Source organism: Ambystoma mexicanum, chromosome 10, assembly GCF_040938575.1.
Source record: "Ambystoma mexicanum isolate Mex_15411 chromosome 10, UKY_AmexF1_1, whole genome shotgun sequence".
Lineage (NCBI taxonomy): Eukaryota > Metazoa > Chordata > Amphibia > Caudata > Ambystomatidae > Ambystoma > Ambystoma mexicanum.
Window position 1 is genome coordinate 1,005,185,124 of NC_090932.1, and position 20,934 is coordinate 1,005,206,057.

The 20,934-nt window shown below is 44.5% G+C and overlaps 1 protein-coding gene across 2 annotated transcripts in view; it reads right to left on the minus strand.

Annotated features, from left to right (window-relative positions):
- FAM131A (family with sequence similarity 131 member A) overlaps positions 1 to 20,934 on the minus strand; it is an 827,483-nt gene that overhangs the window by 470,753 nt on the left and 335,796 nt on the right. The window lies entirely within an intron of this gene.

Genomic DNA, 20,934 nt, shown 5'->3' on the forward strand with positions numbered 1-20,934 from the left:
CTTACCTTAACTGATGATTAACTCAAGTTTTTATATTGAAATTCAAGGGTTTTGTTATTCCATAGATTGTTTCTGTGCTACTGGCCCACTGTCGTCGTAAACCACTTCCAGACAACTAGCCATGGCCTTTGGCCATTTCCAGCGGTCACAGCCTTTGGCCATGTCCACTCAATATTTTAAAACACTTGCAACCCATCGCTCAAAGACGTTCATCCATCACAGACTGATTTTAACCTGTTTTGACAGTCGTATTGTTATGTTTAAAGATGGCAGGCTTTGAAAACTCATAATTTATGTATGCAATGCGCAGTGAGATTAAATTATGTGACAAGGATCATACACTTTGGTTAAGTGGCATGCTACAAGCCCCTTGTTTTATGGCTGGTCTCTTGGTGACTGAAGTGATACATTACACAACCCCAACTAATCGCATTTAAGCAGCATGGATAAAGTGGAAAAAATTACCAGTTGTAAGAATAATATATGCCCAGGTACTTTTGCCGCCTTAACGAAAATCAGAAAGCTGGCACCCATGAATATACACGCAGTAAGTATACATATATCCCAAAGTGAAATATACAAATGTAGTTCAATTTACCTTCCCCTTAGAAGAAAGAGTGCAAGACAAATAGCATTGGACCTTTTAACAAAAGTAATAAACGCCAGAAAAATAACTTGAGAGAGGAAATGTTCCAATAGATATGCTTGCATAGTATAAAATGTGCTCACCTTTTAAACCCAGCAATCTGTAGGGAAATATTCCCAGGAAAACAAAATCCCAATACCAGACAAGTGCTTGTGGACTTGTGGGTAAGCGTCTCCACTGGGAACATGACAACCTGAGTAAAATCCTGGTAGTCGAACACTTGAGCAAGCTTGCCAACCTCAAAAAAACTAAGAGGTTGCGCACACCCCCTGAAAACAAGTTACGCTGTCCACCCACATGTGTCCGTTACTTGTGCCCTGAAAATCAGCCACAATTGGGGGAAATGAACTGCACCAGTTCCAGTATTGCAACCTCCCTTGCCACATCCTGGGCAAATACTCATGACTTACTTGCCTCCTCATCATTTCCCCTCCTCGCCCCCATGTCGGCTTTCAATGAAACTCTGCTTTATAAAGATAACTTGAAAAGTTCACATACCATAGCGTCATTTAAATGGTATAATTCCTCATAAAACTATGTTAGACACAAAGTGTACAATTGTGGCATTATTCCCCCCATCTTGATTGGGAGACTACAAATACCAGAATGCAATTCAGCAAAAGGTAAGTGGTCTCTCAGAGAGCACTGGGAACATATAAGATCTTTAAACTATATATATATATATATATATATATATATATATATATATATATATATATATATATATATATATATATATAAACAAAAGGTTCTTCTAGTTTGCCTTGCACGTGCAACATGGATGTGCAATTCTCCATGTATTTGCAGCTCCTTACCCAGAGATAGAAGCTCTTTTCATGTGGGTCTCATGACAGCTTGACCAAGGACTGACAGCAGCACGGCTTTAAAAAAATTCTGCGGGTGGCGTGTGTTTTCTTAGTGTGTTATGAGATATTTAAAACGATGAAAACACACGGCATCCAGGGCAGTGTACTGTCTCCTATCCATGCAGTAACCAGGAGCGACTGGCAGAGTTTTAAGGTGACACTTTCTAAATATTGCTATATTGGGGTAAGTATGATATTAGAATGTTTCAGCTAATTAGGGTGCACTGTTAAAGGCCCATGAAATTCACAGTAAAAAACTTTGTTAAAGGGACATTATGGTTAAGTTGCACAAATAAAAACATATCAAATTCAATGACAAATCTTTGTTAAAGGGACGTTATGGTTACAAGTAAAACCAAAAAAAACAGAAATTTGCCAGTGATGGTAAGCTAAGCAACCATAACTCACGCCACCACCGTGCCCTGCGAAGACAAACACCCAGTACATGAAAGATGACATCACAAATGGCATTGATGACATCACCAATGACATCACATATCTGAGCCACTTGTTTTTGTTCACTGACATGTCTGGGCTAGTTTTTCTTTTTACTGACAATGAGAATTTTAAAAGATGAAAAGGTGCTATATATATATAAACATTAACCTCCTTATATCTTCTTAAAGTACTTTCAAATTAATTTATGTACATGATAATCAAGTTTAATATTGTTGTCATTTTTTGGTGCAGTTTGTTCCTTGCTTTACTTTCCCTGTATGTGGCTCTAATTTGTTAGCATTCTGGGTTTTATATGTATTTTTTCTATTAACACAAGTGTGTCGTAAGTGTGAAATTGTTAGCTATTTATTCCATGTTTAACTTTACGCAAAACTTTGATAAGGTAGCATTTATTATTTTACTATCAGAAATTACCAGATTACAAAATATTGTACTTCTTTGGTACATGCTGCAGCCATCGCCCATGTGTATGTAGGATTAGGTTTCTCTATTAACAACTACACTTAAGCAATATGACCCGAGCGGCAGGGGCATTACCGACTCAGGTGATGCCCCGGGGTGCAAAGTTATAGGCCAGAAGAAGCTGAAGGCTGCCATCGTCCCCCACCGAGGATAAAGGAGCAAGAAGGTAAGTGGGGTGGGGAGGGGAGGGAGGAGGGAGGAAAGGGGAGGGAAAACAAAAACGTATCTGAGTCCCCGGTGGGGAGCGAAGGCAGCCTCTCAGCCGCGGGGAGGCTCGGAGCGGGGATGGTCCCGCTTCAAGCCTCCTCATTGGCTGAGGGGCTGCCACCCCCCCCCCACCTTGGACAAGGAGGCTGGACTCCCGGCCGAGAATCGAGGAATTATCGGCCGGGTAACGACCCGTTGAGAGCCAATCAGAATGCGTGTTGCATTCTGCTTGACTCTCGCCGGGTACTAATCGAATATAATGTTTTCTTTAGATGAGTACATTCTTTAATACACTCAGTAGTTTATGACAGATCTCCTGATCACCCCTGACATCTTGGTCCCAACATTATAAACACTACCCCTTGTAGGGACTGTTCCTCAAAATTATTTTAATATGTGATGTCATCAGTGATGTCATCTTTCATGTACTGGGTGTGTGTTAGCAGTGCACGGTGGCGGCGCCACTTATGGTTGTTTAGCTTACCATAACTGGTGAATTTCTGGTGTTTTTCGGTTTTACTTATAACCATAACGTCCCTTTAACAAAGTTGTTTATTTCATAGGTTTTTATTAGTGCAACTTAACCATAATGTCCCTTAAACAAAGTTTTTTCAGTGAATCTATATATATATATATGCGATTATGATCCCTATTGAATGACAAGCAGGCCCCTAGTGGCAAAATGAAAGACAGCACCTTGCATGGCTGGGTCAGCCACGTTGCATGATGATTTGGGGCCAAAACAGTGGTAATCAGTATCAATTAAATGGCTGTTTCAGGTGACGAAAGAGAAATATGTCCAAATATCTATCTTGAGTAGCGCACCTCCAAACTACAGTTAAAGGGAGAATTGTGAAGTTGCAGTGTACTATGCATTTGGCAAATATTGGCATTCCCATTGGTTGGAAAGAATTACCGTTTCCTTGTCATTCAAGAGGGACCATCATGCTGTTACTTTCAAGCTCTGCCCTCTTTGAGCGGACATCTTGAGCTGAAAGCAGATTCCTATGTCTTCAGGCGCGCGTCATTGCCAGTACAGTGTTGTAGCAGAGAATGGAGCACTTTCCTGGGAAACAAGCAGCAGCAGGAACTGTGGCCTTAACCCTTCCCACCAATGATCTCATCTTATTAATTTTCCTGCACCCATTAATAATTGTAATACAGAAATGATGTTTACAGTGTAAAGAGATCATCAGATCAAAGTGTCTAATAAGGACTCCGCTTCAGTAAAGCACCCTATACCAACTTCTAGTTGTATAAGTATAAACAGTAGACAGTAGGTGCTTAAAAACTGATGTGCAGCATCAGCAGAATCAGTGAACTTTCTAAAGCCCTGGAATGTCATCAACATAAGCGCATACATTTACCTACTTTGAAGCCTACAGAATGACCAGTGCTCATAGGGGAACTGGCAGGCACAGGCCCCACAAGCTCATCACCTGCCAAATGGTGGCCTGCCCTTGCAACTAGTCACGCCAGATTTCAATGTTCAGTTCCTCAGGACAATCAATGCTCTTCCCCCCTTTGATTTCGTGGAACTCAGCCCCTCCCCCGGCCATAATTAACAATGATCATCCTTTGCATTATCTAAATTGCTCTTCAAAGATGTTCAGAGTACAGTGCTTAATGTACAGCAAAGAAGTTATCGATTACTCAGCAACACCCATACGGTAATCTGTGAACATTTCTAATATGAAGTGCACCCAAATTATTTTTTGGGAAACATTTTTCTTTGCATTCTGGACCTTGTAGCCCTGTATTTAAATATGGGAAATCGAGAGTCCTATTTGTTGCTGGACACGCCTCTCCATATCGAAGGCGCTATGCAAGCATGCATGTGACTGCAAGGTTAGACAAAGAGATTGGAAATCCGCACTAAAGACAACACAGTTTTCTTTCATTATTCATTTGAATTAATCTAGAAGAATTTTTGTGCTCAAAGATTCACAGGTAAAAAAACATAAAGAAGTGTCTTAAGTGTATCAACATTTTTAATAATGTAGAAAATAGTGGCTGGTACATACTTAGTGGCAATACCTAAACCCTGAAGCCAATATTTTTCGTGAAAATTAAAAATTGAGTTTGAAAATTACATAGAGTATAAAATACAAATGAACAAACAGAAGAAGTTGAGAACAAAGGAAACACATGGATTTAAATCAAACATTCATTCATGTTCCTGTACAGTATTTGTATTTTGTATTTATTTGTATTTGTATTTGTATTTATTTTATTTATAAAGCACAGCCAGTCCCAGGGGCATACGGGCGCGTAATTTTAGATCAGGGGTGCACAACTGATTTTGACAGAGGGCCGAAAGTACCTTACATGAGGGCTATAGTGGGCCGAAAAGTAAAAGTGGGCGGGGCGGTAGGCGGGACATGTCAGGAGGCTTTTTCAACCCCCAATTTGTATTAAACACATGGAAAAAGATGTTTTTGAGGGGTAACGATTTTTATTGCATTTCAAACTTACATTTTGTACTACACATTTTCCATTGCTATCATTTATTTCGATTTAGTTATTGTATATCGTCTATTTAATTAAATTATATATATTTTATTGACCCTTGATTGGACATTCCGTTATTTTGGACTGCTATAGTTTGCTGTTTGGGTTACCCAAGAGGAGTATGGCCTTCGTTGAGTCAGGTTTCCTCAAAAAAGCAAAGGATGTACATCTCCTAACTGTGCCTGTTTTAGCTTTATTATTGAGTTCACTCTTGGAGTGCAACACTATGCCCCATGGCTCCCATCCCCAACCAAACACTATGCCCCATGGTCCCCTCACCCCCAACCAAACACTATGCCCCATGGCCCCCTCACCCCCAACCAAACACTATGCCCCATGGCCCCCTCACCCTCAACCAAACACTATGCCCCATGGCTCCCACCCCCAACTTAACACTATGCCCCCTGTCCCTCACCCACCAAGCAAACACTATGCCCCCTGTCCCTCACCCCAACCAAACACTATGCCCCATGGCCCCCTCACCCCCCTAACCCCCAACCAAACACTATGCCCCATGGCCCCCTCACCCCCAACCAAACACTATGCCCCATGGCCCCCTCACCCCCAACCAAACACTATGCCCCATGCCCCCCTCACCCCCAACCAAACACTATGCCCCATGGCTCCCACCCCCAACTTAACACTATGCCCCCTGTCCCTCACCCACCAAGCAAACACTATGCCCCCTGCCCTCACCCCAACCAAACACTATGCCCCATGGCCCCCTCACCCCCCTAACCCCCAACCAAACACTATGCCCCATGACTCCCAACCAAACACTATGACCCCTGTCCCTCACCCCCCAAGCAAACACTATGCCCCCTGCCCCTCACACTCAACCAAACACTATGCCCCATGGCCCCCTCACCCCCCTAACCCCCAACCAAACACTATGCCCCATGGGCCCCTCACCCCCAACCAAACACTATGCCCCATGGCCCCCACCCCAACCAAACACTATGCCCCATGGCCCCCACCCCCAACCAAACACTATGCCCCCTGTCCCTCACCCCCAACCAAACACACTCTCAAGCATGCACCCATACAGACCCGAACCCCCGCCCCCAACGCAGCACACACATTCTCAAGCATGAACCCATACAGACCCGAACCCCCCGCCCCCAACGCAGCACACACATTCTCAAGCATGCACCCATACAGACCCGAACCCCCCACCCACCAACTCAGCACACACACATGCACCCTTACAGACCCGAACCCCCCACCCCACAACTCAGCACACACACATGCACCCTTACAGACCCGAACCCCCACCCCCCAACTCAGCACACACACATGCACCCATACAGACCCGAACCCCCCACCCCCCAACTCAGCACACACACATGCACCCATACAGACTCGAACCCCCCACTCCCCAACTCAGCACACACACATGCACCCGTACAGACCCGAACCCCCACCCCCCAACTCAGCACACACACATGCACCCTTACAGACCCGAACCCCCCACCCCCCAACTCAGCACACACACATGCACCCTTACAGACCCGGACCCCCACCCCCCAACTCAGCACACACACATGCACCCATACAGACCCGAACCCCCCACCCCCCAACTCAGCACACACACATGCACCCATACAGACCTGAACCCCCACCCCCCAAATCAGCACACACAGACCCGAACCCCCCCAACCCCAACTCAGCACACTCACAAACATGCACCCATACAGACCCGAACCCCCACCCCCCAACTCAGCACACAAAAAACATTCAAATCAAAACATTCATACACATCCGACACCCACCCCCACCCCCGCATCTCAACATACACACAAAATACATTCAAATACAAACATTCACACACATCAGACACACCCCCCACCTCCGCATCTCAACATACACACAAAATACATTCAAATCAAAACATTCATACACATCCGACACCCCCCCACCCCCGCATCTCAACATACACATAAAATGCATTCAAATTCCAACATTCATACACATCCGACCCCCCCCCACCCCCGCATCTCAACGTACACATAAAATGCATTCAAATTCCAACATTCATACACATCCGACACCCACCCCCGCATCTCAACACACACACAAAATACATTCAAATTCCAACATTCATACACATCCGACACCCCCCCACCCCCGCATCTCAACATACACATAAAATGCATTCAAATTCCAACATTCATACACATCCGACACCCCCCCCACCCCCGCATCTCAACATACACATAAAATGCATTCAAATTCCAACATTCATACACATCCGACACCCACCCCCGCATCTCAACACACACACAAAATACATTCAAATCAAAACATTCATCCACATCCGACACCCCCCCACCCCCGCATCTCAACATACACATAAAATGCATTCAAATTCCAACATTCATACACATCCGACACCCATCCCCGCATCTCAACACACACACAAAATACATTCAAATTCCAACATTCATACACATCCGACACCCCCCCACCCCCCCATCGCAACATACACACACAAACATAAAGTAAAACAGACCCGACACACAAACGCAAACAGACCACTTACCGGAGACGTGCTGGAAGGCAGGTAAGCGGCAGGTAAGCAGGAAAGCTGGAATCGTACTACGGCTGGCGTGGTCCAAGGCTGAAATGCCTTCCGGCATCAAGCCTTATGGACCACGCCAGCCGTAGTGCTGGCCCTCCATTGGGTCAGCACACACACACTACGTGGCTCGTAGGAGCAACGTGGTGCATGTGTGCTGAGCCAATGACGGCCAGTGTTTTGTCCGGCCCAGAAGACAACAAAGACTTTCCTAATGGAGGGCGGCCGCGGGCCGCTCTCCTTTATGAAAGTCTTTGTGCCTCGCGGGCCGGACAAAAGAGCATGGCGGGCCGCAACTGGCCCGCGGGCCGTATTTTGTGCACCCATGTTTTAGATCAAGTTACAAGGAATCAAGTTAAATTTGCAAGTGTTAGGCAAGGATTACAGTGGTTGCAGTTACAGAAAGATATAGAATATGGGAGTTACAGATACATACATCCATGTTACATTTTCATACAATAGGCAATGAGGAAGCAGATAGTATATAGAATATGGTATGCTAATATATTATTTACAATATATATACAGTAGGCAGACAGCAAATGTAAGCTCTAGGAAGTTAAACTGTCGTCGTGTCCAAGTCATGAAGCCAGCGCTTAGTATTATGTTTAAATAGGTTGAGGGAAGGTTGTGCCCTGAGGAAGGCATGGAGTGTATTCCATAACTTAGAGGCTTGTACAGGGAAGCTAGCCCCTCCCGAGTTATGGAGTTTGAATCTTGGTATGGCCATAGTGTTTGCTTGCGCTGATCTAAGAGGTCTTAATGATGTGTGTGGGGTAAGTTGGTTTGTGATGTAGGTGGGTGCAAGGTTAGCCCTGGCTTTGTGGTTAAGGGCAAGGGTTTTGAGGGATATTCTGTGCTCTAGTGGGAGCCAGTGCAGATTATGTCTAGTCTCAGAAATATGCGATTTCTTGGGGATGTTGAGGGCTGCCCTGATGGCATTATTTTGAATTACTTGTAGTTTTTGGATATTTTTGTGGCTAGTGCCTAAGTAGAGGGCATTGCAGTAGTCTACTTTGGACAAAACTAACGTTCCTGCAAGTGTAATGCAGTTAGGTGGGGAGATGAACAGCCTACATGCAGTGATAAGTTTGCAGGTGTAAGCGGCTGATGATGCTACTGCATTAGTTTGTTTGGTGAGGTATAAGGTGGCATCCAGATAGATACCAAAGGTTTTAGTATTATTTGAGACAGTGATGGTGTTGCCATCTATGTTGAACGATTTGAAGTCAGAGTTTAGTTTTTTTAGTTTAGCGTGAGTACCAAGGATGAGCAACTCAGTTTTTTCGTCATTGAGACAAAGTCCATGGTGTGCCATCCACGCTTGTATTACAGCATAGATTTCATTAAGGGTTTTGCTGTTGGTTGCATAATCACCCGAGATAGGAATGAGTATCTGGGTGTCGTCCGCATAGTTGGTGTACGTGACACCCAGATAGTCGAGGATATCGAAGAGGGGTTTCGTAAATACATTGTATAGTGTTGGGGACACACAAGAGCCTTGCGGGACCCCACAAGGTACCGATGAAGGTTCAGCCGAGTCAGTGGGTGAAAAGACCCTCATAGTTCTGTTCGCCTAGAAGGAGCTGATCAAGGCAGTGGCTGCATCGGAGAAGTGTGCTGCCGCTTTCAAATGGTGGCAGAGCGTTTGGTGATTGACCAAATCGAAAGCTGCTGACAGATCAAGCAGTAAGAGGAGTGCTAGCTTGCCGTTGTCTTTTAGAATTTGGATCTGAGTAGTGAGATCTATTAAGGCAGTTTCCGTGCCGTGTCTAGGTCGGAAGCCGGATTGCCTTATTCCCAGAAGGTTCTTTGTTTCTAGATAAGCCTGTATTTGCAGGCAGGCTGCTCTATCTAGTATTTTTAATAAGAAGGGTACAGTTGTTATCGGCCTATAGTTAGATCGGTTAGCTGGGTCAAGAGTTGGTTTTTTGATTAATGGGATGACCCACGCGTCTTAAGTTATCTGGCACTACTCCAGTTTTGAAGGAGGCATTGATGAAATTAGTAATAAATGGTGCCAGGTCGTGTGCTGCTGCTTTGATAATCGGAGCAGGGCAAGCGTCACCTTGGCAGTTAGATGGCTTGAGTTTCCTAATGATGTTTTCTACTTCCCAAATTGAGAGGGGTGAGAAACTAAATGGTTTGCAAGTTGGCACAAAAGTGGGTGATTTGTTAGGGAGTTGTTTGTACTCAGGGTCAGATAGTAACAGGTCTTTTTTTGCATTCATTTTAGTTTGTAAACGGGCTATTTTATCTAATAGTGCTTTCTGAATGTTACTACACCAGAGTGCATCTGTGACACATTTATCACTAGGGGCAATGGGGGATTCTAATTCCTTTAAAATCTTAAACAGTTATTTTGTGTTAGATTCCGCTTGAACAATCCTTTTGTTATACATGTCTTTTTTAGCAAGTATGATGGCCTCTTTGTAGTTAGAGGTTGCTAATACTAGCTCATTTTTATTGTATACTGTAGGGCACTTTTTTCAATGTGCGTCCGCAATTCTCTTGGTTTTTCGTAGTTCTCTAAGATGCGGCGTGAACCAAGTATTCAGGTGACGTTGTGGTTTGTATTTCCGTAATTTTAGGGGGGCAATGGTGTTCAAGGTTTTGAGTATTGCCTGGTTGTAAATATCCACTAAGACTGTGGGGTCAGAGGTGGCAGAGTTGTTAAGAAGGGGGAGAAGTAGCGGTATGAGTTTATCCAGTGTAATGTCTTTCTTGTTTCTAGTCCGGGTCGCTGGAGCAATGATGGGAGCCGGGTGTTGTGTGCTAACTTTGATGGAGAAAGTTATTTTATGATGATCTGACCAGATACATGGATCATTGGATAGGAGATTGATAGGGCAGTTAAGGCTAGTGAGCCAGTCCAGTGTTCTACCTTTGATATGTGTAGGCTCATGAATAATGTGGGTGTGACCCAAGTCAGATAGGGCGTTGGCTAGATCACGGGCACTATTATTGAAATCCCCAAGTAGGATAGTTTGTGAATTGGGTTTAGTATCAGTGGATACAAGGGATACAATGTCCTCTATGAAGGAAGAAATGGGTCCTGGTGGTCGGTAAATAAGGTGCACTGTTGCTGTGTGGTTAGGTGATAGTGGCAGTTTGAGGGACAATGATTCAGCGGAGGGGATTTGAGCATCCTGGATGACTCTGATGTCGTACGTGTTTCTGAAGATGAGGGCGAGTCCGCCTCCCTTCATCTGGTTGGTGTTTCTATCACATCTAATGATAGAGTAGTTATTTGGTATAGAAAGGGCCAAGGATGGGCCAGAGGCTGCATTGAGCCAGGTTTCTGTAACTGCGAGGAGATCAAGCTTCTCATGACTTATGAAATCAGCCATGTCCAGTGCATGGGCGGGGAGGGACCTAGCATTCACCAAAACTGCTTTGATGAATTTGTCTTTAGGAGTCGTTTTTTGTGATGGTAAAGATAGGTCGTGCAAGGTGGTATGGGCTGGTGTACTATCTAAATCAGTATCGAGGTTAGCTAGGTTATTATTTCTGCGCTGAAGTTTGTTGCTCTTGTGAGCGTGTAGTTGGGGGTTTTTAGTCCACAATCGGGATCCTAATCTAGAATTTCTAGTTAAAATGCTAGGGTGGTGAGAGCATGATAAGGATGGAGCGTAGTTGTTTGTGATAATGCTGCGAGATGGAGGTGAGCTATTATAGAGCTTCAGGTATGGGTGCTGTTTAAGTGAGGTGGTTCTGGAATTTAGTCTGAGGTTTCTGCTAGTGATATCGCAGGGTTGATTAGGTGTTGGTCTAGTAGCAAAGTGGCGTATCCAGAGTGCTGGATCATCCAAGTAGGGGTTGGTAGTGGCCATAGTAGTGGTCCACAAGGTGTCGGTGATGGGTACCTTAAGTGTGCTGAGGTATGTGTGTTGGTTATTATGTAGGTGAGGCAGGCATGTCCAACGTTTGGTATAAATGTACAATAGGTGGAGGAGAGTGGTCAGGCACCAATACATAGTGGAGGTAAACTATGCCAGTGAGCAGGGATAGAGAAATCCGAATATGTGGTGCTATTGGAATGCGCTTAATATAAGATGCAATGTCAATGGCTATAATCACTGAGTTTCATTAATCCTACTGCGGTGGAAGGGCCACAACTTTAATTCCTAGATTAGTCATTTGGTTGGGGCAGAGCAAGAGGCAGCACTTAGGTTCTGGCTGTGGGCAGGTTTGATTGGGTGCTATGGTTGAGAGCAGTGGATGATAACACAGCAGGTGATAGCGATTGGCTAGAGACAGAGACAGTACCTAGGTTCAATTAGCAGCAGATAGTAGGCTTGTTACTACTTTGAAAGAGACCAGGGTACCTATTAGTATACTCCTGATTGGTTGTTTTTGTTTGTCAGTATTCTAAAGGCAAGATCAATGAATGATCATGTTTGTGACTGCAAGGTGTCAGTTGTAAGGTGAAGGGGGGCAATTTCTCCTGGATTCAGGACACCACTCCCATGATGGTCTTTCTTTTCTTTAACCCAGCGCCTGGTCTCCAGTGGCCCCCAGCAGTAGCATGTGCAGATTCCCCTACTCTCCCTGCGCTGCTCCTCCTGCAACCCTCAAGGGGTCGGACTACCACAGCCGCATCTTTCCACTGGTCAGATATCAGCCCCACCGATGCTCCTGTCTTCTATCAATAACTTCCGAGCACCCACTTTATTTTATTTATTTACTGGTGTATACCTATGTGTAGCGCCCACACCCGAAGGTGCTTGTTGGGATTCATGCGGTAACCCTACCACAATATATGCTCACTTCATGGTGGCTGGCAGTGCAGAGCCTCCCGGCGGTGATCCAGGCATCACTTGACGCTGATCACCGAGTACACCCACTTCGGCACGCATGAAGGCTGACAGGGGAATCTAGGATAATCGCAGCCATTCTCTGCATCCAAAGGCCCCCTCTGCTCGCCATCCCATCAGAGGCACGGCCCTGCTCTGAGCATATCCATTAGTCCACTTTCAGCAGAGACGCCAAGAAGGCCACTTGGCATTCCAAGCAGCAGCATGTAGAAAATAGTTTTGAATAGCCTTGCAAAACAATGTATGAGCTGTGCTTGCTCTCACTGAAAGCACCTCGTTGCCCCCCACTCCCTCCCAGTACAACAAGGTCTGCCATTATACGTTTCGGTTCCTGGGAGCTGTTTGTGTATATTAGACATATTAAAGCAGACCATTAATGCCCTATGAAAAAAAGAACAGTAAAAACGGTTTAGCGCTGTTGTCAACACATCACTCGTGGATGCTCCCTTTTTAAAGTTGTTTGTTCAAAACAATGCACTGCCAAAGTTCATCTATGATGGACGATTAGAAGAGTGCAAGAAATCAGAGGAAGAGCACAGTATGTCAGCACTAGGTAAGTGCTACCACGTGCTCCCATTCCATTCATGAGAGGCCCTTTCATTATGTGTACCCTGCCCATTAATATGAATTCTTAATGAAGTTTCCACAGCTTAACAGATGCAGAGATGGAGACAGCACTGTCTCCTGGCCAGTGCTTAATTTGTAAAGTGTCGGGGATCAAATATTTTCTAACACACACATGACGCGTCAGGGTGGGCAGCTGCCCGCCCACGGTTGCCTCCACCCACGGCTGCTCGCCATGCTGTCAACATGTACGGGGTGCAGCTGCAACTCCCACCGGCTTATTGTGGTTGGCTGTACTCACTATGGCAGAAATGGGATTTACAAATGCCAATAAACATACGCATAAAATAACACGCCAGTCGTGGCTTGACGTGCGACACGTTTAAGGGTGTCTTAAAACACATCATTTACATGTTGCTCTGATTCTATAGGTGGTTATTATGTGACTGGCGTGAAAATAATAACGTTGCCAAAACACCACATCGTAATCAAACTGTGCCTGAGACAATAAGTGCTGGTGCTCAGAAATAATTGCTGGGGCTGAGCACTGGCAAACCCCTCCCCCCCCCACAAATTAAGCACTGCTGTCACCACCACAGGGGCAACCACCCACGAGAGAACACATCACACTTCCCCATCGAGTATGGCACAGGGCTCAGCTTTCTGAAACTCAAGCAAGACTGGGTGAGGCTTGAAACCAGCTGTCAAACACTGGCGGTCTGAGGATCAGTATCTGATTCAGAAAGCACGTTTAATCTAGGTTTCCGCTATGCTATGAAATAAATGATGTACATTTAGAAAATGCCACATCACTGGGGAAGAGGTTCAAGCCCAGCTCTCGCAATCTCTCACACGTTTAAGCGTGCCATGGTGTGACATTATCTGCTGTGGGGTGGGTTTACTGCCAACACTGCTGCCCAACAGATAATGCAACATGTTACCCAGGCGCAGTGTGGATTGTGTCCAACGCAACACTGTCGACAGAATGGAGAAAAGCAGTTTGTTCGCTTCCAGCCATTACACCGATGCAAGAAAAAATACATGAAAAGTTTGGGATGTGGCTCACAGAGATGCAAGGTATCACATCACAATAAAGGGACATCGCATGTCAGCTGAGATTACACATGTCAATGACAAGCGCCACACCTCGAATTGAAATTGAGTGTTATGAGAAAATGCTGTAGGGTTAGTTAAGGGTTTATGTGTAGTTTGAGGGAATTTGTTGATGTTTGGGGAATATGTCATGAAGGCTGAGTGCTTGTAATAACCTTAACACTGACATTCCCAATGTGTGTAGCCTTGAACATTGTGTAGATAGCAACGGTAAATCTCTTTTTAAAGTATTGTTCAGTTAGTTACCTCTTTTTAAAACAGTGTCATGTGTGAGGTTCATGCATTTGGGCGAGTGTGTGTCAATGAGGATTTAATCTCCACATTGAGCACAGTATTTCAAAGCATTCTGTGATTTGAGTAGGTTCACATTGTGTGCGCATGTATCATCCGTACATGTATGCCCATGTCTAAGTATGTTTTTAATCTGCGCTCACAGAATACACTCCCAAACCGCGCTCAGGGTCTGCCCGCTGCCTCCGCTCCAGGAATGTCACTTTTTCCTCCTCCTGTTTCATGTCTCTGCCATAAGCATCTGTATAGGAAGCCCTTATGTGGCTGAAGCGTAATGATGTCTAGTTTCAGCATCTGTTGCTGTGTCCTCGCCTTCCTATTGATCTTCTCGCCAGCAGTGAAGTGGCCTGACACACAGAAGGCAGAAAAGGCTAAGAGGAGGAGATGGGAGCTGTGTTTTTCACTGTGGACATGTTCCATGTGTTGGTTTAATCTCCTTCTCTTTCATCTGCTAGCAGAGCAGTGTTCTGAACTGCCGTGGGGTGCAGACGGAATAGGCGGGGATGGGGGGGATGGAAGGGCGTACTTTTAGCGAGCTTTCGTGTCATCAAAAGTCATTTTACACTCTGTTTGAAAACGTACAAAAGTGAACCCCTCGAGTTTTATGCTCATTGGATTTTGGAATTATTTGTGTCAATCACCAGTTCTGGGAAAGGGCTAGGTTTGTGCCACAAATCTCGAAAACGGAAGCTGGTCATTTCTTTTTAGATGTTTGTAAAATACAGTACAACAACACTTTGTATTGGTCGGTCTTTTCGTTAGCATGTACATATTCTGGAAAGTACACCCAGTTTGCCATGTGTGTTTGGATGTGGCTAGAGAACCACTTTTCCAAATATGTTGAACTTACATGGAAGCGGCCCACATTTAGAGACGATGTTTTCGTGTTTGTGTTATTATGTGCACTGTTAGTTAACTATAGTGTCGGGTTTAATGTGCGTTATATGCCATTTTTATACTACAGCTCCACCATTACAGTTCAGGTGAGGAGGAAGGGTACACCCCACAGCAGGGCTAAGCCTCAGGGCAGGAGTGAGCCTCTGGCCAGGGATGGGCCTCTGCAGAGATGGGCCTCAGACGCTGGTCATTAGAAGACTAAGTGGCCCAGAAAAGGGAGGGGTGTTAGAGCAGGAAAAGGTGTTGGCACAGGGAAGAATCTCAGAGGGGGAATGGATGGGCCTCGGAGCAGAAATGGGCCTTAAGGCAGTGATATACCTAAGGGCAGGGATGATCCCGGGACCACTGCAGTGAAGATTATAGCAATGTTGGCACGCATGCCATTAAGCACTGCACTTACTAGCTTTCTTTCTATTGTGCTGTTTAAACACACATCAAATACAGAAACCTCTGCACGTGCAACATTGTCCTTTCTTCTTGTTCCAGAGCTAAAGGGATTCCATAACTGGGATATTGGCGGATGTGTATGTGCACAGCCCCTCGGGAGGTCACTGTGAGGATATAGCCCGCGGTCTGCATAGTCAGTCCATGCAGTCATTGTGAACTCCCCCCAGGGTTTACATATGTGACTATGCAACTCAACCACCGAGTCTTGTGTGACAGAAATATACAAAGGAAAAGCAAGAGAATTCGAGCACCTCAATGTAATTCATTCTTAGTGGTGAGAGAAGGAAGGCTATTGATATTGTAGCACCTCTATAGACCCACAAGGTCCTGTGGTATAGACCCCTATGGCCCTGTTCCCATCTACTAGACTAGCCAGATCAGCGGTAAAAAAGAAATACTCAGGATGACTTTACCCATCCCGAGCCAGCCCGCACTAGAGATAGGGAAAATAAGAGCCACTACGCGCCATCCATCCTAGGAGGTATCTCTATGCCACTCACCTGAAAAAAAACGGCTAATGACCACTATGCCAACCCTCTGACCCCCAAGACTGGAGGTAAAGAGCTCAGGACGACTATACCGCCCTCCCGCGTCCCCATTCCTAGAGGTACCACTGCAGTGAAAGGTTCTGCCCAGCTCTGACACCCCCCTGTAGCAGCCTACAAATGGAATAACCCTGAGCTCCTTCTGCCCTTAAAGTGAAAGCCGCGCTCTACCAGTTGAGCAAGCCTAGGCCCGGCCAGTACAATAGCTGAACGTCACAGTGCACCTACAACAATCTCAAATCCAGCCAGATCTAGAGGGAAAGGAACTGTGCACATGGGAGAACCCAATGCAAATCTGTTCATGGAGCAGGACTTGGGCCTGCAGCGAGGTAGCATAATCTGGCTTGCAGCGAGGTAGCATAATCTGTAATGATTGCTCCCAAAAGGCCACCCAAGGCACGCATGCACTCAGATAGTAGGTGCCACGTCCTACACCCCACCATCCTTCAAACATGGCTACTAAGGACACTCAATGCATTCAAACGAAAGAGGAGGGGAGGGCACAGACACCGATCCCTGCACCCTCCCCCTAATCACCTCTCAACTAACAACAGATGGCCAGTTGCAACCTACACACTTTCACCAAATAGCCTAGTGCTCGCAGCTATCTGCAGTTACAGTTACTCTTCCCCAGAGACATACTCAGCTCATGCCCAGACCATGGGCTCACAGCATGCACGTGTCCCTCCTGCACGTACGATTCCGATGCAGTCTTTAGCCCAGCACCGAAAAGAATCACTACCCCTGGCAGGCAATCTTGGCATCACAAAAAGGAGCAGAAGCTACATGCGTGGTAAATAGGTAAGGCGCGAGGCTCACAGTGATCAGAAAGCACGTGCAGCAGCACTTTCCCGGAAGGAAATGGCATTAAACCTTATGCTGCCTGAGTGGAACATCACTTGTACATACAAGAAAAAAACATTGCTGAAATTCTCTTCCTAAAACTAGCCAACTAAATTATCTTCCTAAAACTAGCCAACTACATTGCTGAAATTCTCTTCCTAAAACTAGCCAACTACATTGCTGAAATTCTCTTCCTAATAGTGGCGACACTGTAGGGGCGTAAATGTATTCCCCTACCCCCCACCACACGGAGAACATGTTTAAATTAATGGGTTAAAACGGTGCATTTGACAGCACTTTCTGTGAAAAATTGAGTATACATGCACACAGTTTGCACTCTGTTTTGTATGGTAGCACATGAAGAAACCCAATAAATGCAAGTCACCAACAGTGCACAGGACCATCTTGCAAGGCAATTTCATGATGCCTTGGTCCACAACCTATGACAGTATAGAAAACATATTCATGCTGACTGATCCCATACACGAGCATGCATGCTGCACCAATATACACCAGTATTTCCATATAAGGACTCCCAAAATCTTTAAAAAATGCCATGCAACAGAAAGAAATTATATCTAGACTTGTCAAACCAAGATAGGCCAGTATACAAGTAATCACACTTAGGTTTGCTTTTACCCTTGACGCAAAGTACAAAAATGCCATGACACACAACAAATATATGGCTAGACTAGAACCAACGTAAGCCAGTGTAGCCATATAATCACATCATGTTTGCTTTACCCTTGCTTTCAAGCAAAAAGTAACAAAAGTAAGAACGTCAATAGACCATAGGCCAAGCAAGCCATGTAATACCACCCATCATGTAACTGCATCAAGGTTAAAGCAAACCTGAAAAATGTAATTACCTGGATACTGTACATCTAGGGTAAAGCAAACATAATAAGTGTTATTACCTGGCTAGACTGGCCGGCATTGAACGTAGGCCAGTGACAACGCTCGTCATGTTTGCTTTTTCCTTGATGCACAGTAACTGAAGTAACTCTGAATGGTATCTGAGGTGGTATATTTTCTGAATATTTGTACAAATTGTGCGTTTTAAAGCGCTGTGGTCCCATGTCATTTTTTAAAACCTTTAGCTGCCAAGTGTATTAAGTAATTGAAGTGGCCAACATTGGCCCACACAGACTTGGCAAGCCAGCCCTTCAGGCATTGCCTAATTTCCAATTGCCCCTTTCTGTGACTCATGGTGGTCAATTCATAGCTCTGCTAGATTCTCGCTAAGTTGGTGTTTGTGACAACGCAGTCTAAGCAAGAGTAAAAATAGCAGGCAATATTACAGAAACACTAAGATTTTCCAACATGACAAACAATTGGGCAAACAGTTTGTTCCGACAGAAGAAATAAAAGTCTGAGGAACTTAATGGTGAAAGGTGAAAGACAATCTACTTCCAAACAAATATTTTTTAGAAAATTAACGGCAACCACATTTTAATGTTTAAATCACTTGTGCTGCAATAACATGTATTAAATGCAATGTTATTAATCATAACAACTTTTTCTGGACATCTGAAACGTGTCAGTAAGAACGGTATGTATGCTTTACGTTGGTTGTGCACAATTTATCATGTGGGGAAAGCCAACAGGAAGGTTAAAGATCTGTTCGCATTAACACAAATATATCGTCCGTTCTAAAAACCAGATAGTCATTTAGTACACTGTGACTGTACTGACAGACCCTACACACTGCCGAACTGCAAATCATCATTTTAGAAACTGTGATAACACCAGCCAGAGAGGGCCACATGAAGAAAACACAACGTTTGGCCTTTTGGACTGACAAACACTCAGCTGTATACCTGAAAGGCATGCATGGAATGGTTGTTTGGCAATGCTCCATCAAGATAAGCAATATCTATAACCACTTCCTGGAGTAACAATTAATCCGGTCATATTGATGCACTTGTTGGAAGGCCACTTTCAGTGTGTCTCTTTTTGGTACTATTGTTTATTTCAAATCAAACGTCTGGTTGGAATAGTGTACGGAGTCATATATTTCACAATGATGTGGAAATAGAGTAGATACAAATTGAACACAAACAGCAAGAAATGTTGAACAAGACACATCTACATATTGATAAGAATATAAGCATTTGGATAAAAGGATCTTGCAATCTGATGTCACTGTGTGTAGTAGCCGGCAGCTTGGTACCGCGATGGCCAGGAAGCTTTTAAACTGGCGATTGGGATTTGGGACAAACTGTAACCGTTTATTGAGAGGCCACTCACAACAAAGGGAGTTCCTTCACTCCCCAAGCAAAGTGGCACACAATAAACGGTTAATGTCATTTATTTTATTCAGACCTATCTTCAATTCATCTAATACCACTTGGATACCTCCCCTAAGCTACCGAGGAGCCAAGAACAAGGCTGGTGTATTGTTTATTTGAATTAGATGTTAAGAAAATTGCACTAAAATGTCAAACACCGCTTTGTCTGTGGCACAACAGAATAAACTTCACTCGAGATAAATAAATCAAACAAGTGAGTTGAAAAGAACACAAATAACAATTATTTACTTTCTAAAAATGTCACTTCAAGATAGAAATAAACTTATCAATAAAACAAAAACAATTATGTATGCAATATTGATTTTCTGGGACTCTTAAAAGGGCTAGCAGTTAGTTTACCAATTGGTACAATGCATATGGCAATTATGATTTCACCCACACTTTTTTCTTTAAAATAACAGGGTGATTTAGCAGTTGGTTTTTGCGACCCCCCCACCCCTACTTTGGTCTGTGTTGGGGAAGTCGGACAGAAGAATTGGGGTGATTTAAGAATTTGGGATTTCAGACCCCCCTCCACTTAGAGGCCTGTGTTGGGGAAACTAGATGGTAAACATTTGGATGATTTGAACATTTTGGATTTCACGTCATCCCCCCTCCACTAAAAGGCCTTTGGTGGGGAATCTGGACACAAAGATAGGGAGGATTTGAGAATTTTGGGTTTCAGACCCCCCTCCACCTAAAGGTCTGTGTTGGGGAAGCTGGATGGTAAAAATTGGGACGATTTGAGAATTTTGGATTTCAGACCCCCTCCACTTAAAGGCCTGTGTTGAGGAAGGGGGATGATAATCATTTGATTTTTTTAGTTAGGGACAAAGACACCCCTCTTCCTGAAGAAGTCGTGGTAAGTCAGGGTCAATAGTTTTCAGGGCACGCCGGGAATGAGCTTTGTTAATTTCAAATAAAAAAGAAAACACCCTGTGGTGTTCTGCCAAGGGGAATTAATTAAATTAATAGTTTACATAATTAATCATTTTAGTTAAATAGGGGATCCACGTACACAGTTTCGCACCCTTCCTCCAGCTCACTATAATGGATTTAAGGCCAGCAGATTCCCCTACCTTTTGGTTACAAACTGCTCAATTCTACATATATAGAAAACCGCTGTTTAAAGTTCAGAAAAGCCAGCTGCATGTAAGGACCCTTTAGAAGGACAGGGCAGGGGTCTGGTCACTGCACTCTCAAGGATGGCCTACAGCACTCGACCATAGGACCCAGTCAGCATTTAGGCCTTCCCAGAAAGAGACAGCTTCACCCAGAGACAATCTCTGCAAAATCTCCTTTTGGTGTTTCCTGGCAGCTGTCAGATGGCAATTTTCAGCATCTCTCTTCTTGATGATAATTTTAAGGAGCTCTCCCTTTCTCTCATAGTGCATCCA